Source organism: Chrysochloris asiatica, unplaced genomic scaffold, assembly GCF_000296735.1.
Source record: "Chrysochloris asiatica unplaced genomic scaffold, ChrAsi1.0 scaffold00041, whole genome shotgun sequence".
NCBI lineage: Eukaryota > Metazoa > Chordata > Mammalia > Afrosoricida > Chrysochloridae > Chrysochloris > Chrysochloris asiatica.
In genome coordinates, this window is record NW_006408559.1 from 13,315,427 (window position 1) to 13,316,920 (window position 1,494).

Sequence of the window (1,494 nt, forward strand, 5' to 3'; positions counted from 1 at the left end):
GACAATATGTCCAAAGTATGAGAGACGAAGCTTAGCCATCTTGGCCTCCAAGGAGCACTCTGACTGCACTTCTTCCAAAACAGATCTATTGGTTCTTTTGGCAGTCCATGGCATTTTCAGTATTCTCCTCCAACACTGCAACTCAAAGGCATCAAATCTTCTATGATCTTCCTTATTCACTGTCCAGCTTTTGCATCCATATGAGGTTATTGAAAATACCATGGCTTGGGTCAGGTGCACCTTAGTCCTCGAGCTGACATCTCTGCTCTTCAACACTTTAAAAAGTTCCTGTGCAGCTTCTATAAAATAGGGATAATAATAGTATCCACTCCTAGCCATGTTGGGAGGATAAAATAAATTGAAAAAGATTTAGAGCAATGCCTAGTGGTGGTGGTGTTTAATAAAATATGAGCTATTATGGAGTCCTGGTGTGGCACTGAGAGTTAATGCGCTAGACTGCAAAGTCAGTTTGAATAACAAGGTCGGTGGTTCAAGCTCACCAGCTGCTCCTTGGAAACCCTATATAGGGCCGCTATGGGTCGCAACTGACTCAACAGCACTTAACAACAAAAGCAACAATTATGAAGATCAAAGACCATAGCCTTCGGTATGGGTTGCACCTCAATGTCAAGAAAACAAAAATCCTTCCAAGTAGACCAATAAACCACATCAAGATAAATGGAGAAAAGATTGAATTTATGAAAGATTTTGCTCAGATTAACCACCAACACTCATGGAAGCAGCAGTCAAGAAATCAAATGACATATTGCATTAGGCAAATCTGCTGCACAAGAGCTCTTTAAAGTGTTTGAGAACAAAGATGTCAGTTTGAGGACTAAGGCATGCCTGATCCTAGCCGTGGTATGCATGTGAAGGTTGGACAATGAATAAGGAAGACCATAGAAGAATTTGATGCATTTAAGTTATGGTGTCTGAGGATGACATTTAAAGTGTCATGGACCACTGAAAGAACATACACGTCTGTGTTGGAAGAAGTACAGGCAGAATGCTCCTTAGAAGCTAAGATAGTGAGACTTTGTCTCATACTTTGGACATATTATCAGGAGGGACCAGTCTCTGGAAAAGGACATCATGCTTGGTAAAGTGGAGGGTCAGCAAAAAAGAGAAAGGCCCCAATGAGGTGGATTGGCACAGTGGCAGCAGTAATGGGCTCAAGCGTAGCAACGATTGTGAAGTTGGCACAGGACTGGGTAGTATTCTGCATAAGGTCACTACGAATCGGTACTGACTCGACAGCACCTAACAACAACAAATTATTATTTAATAACCATAAACTCAGATATAATAATAATTATGTAGACATTACAAAGACAGTTTGTGGTTTCCAGCTTAGCATAGTGTTTTCTGTTTTAAAACATCTTGATTGTATTTGATTATATCAGGATTGTATCAAGATTAACATCGAAATTTAAAGTGACAGTATCGACATAAAACCAAACGGCCACCACTCATCTGTCTGTCGTGCTGTGGTGG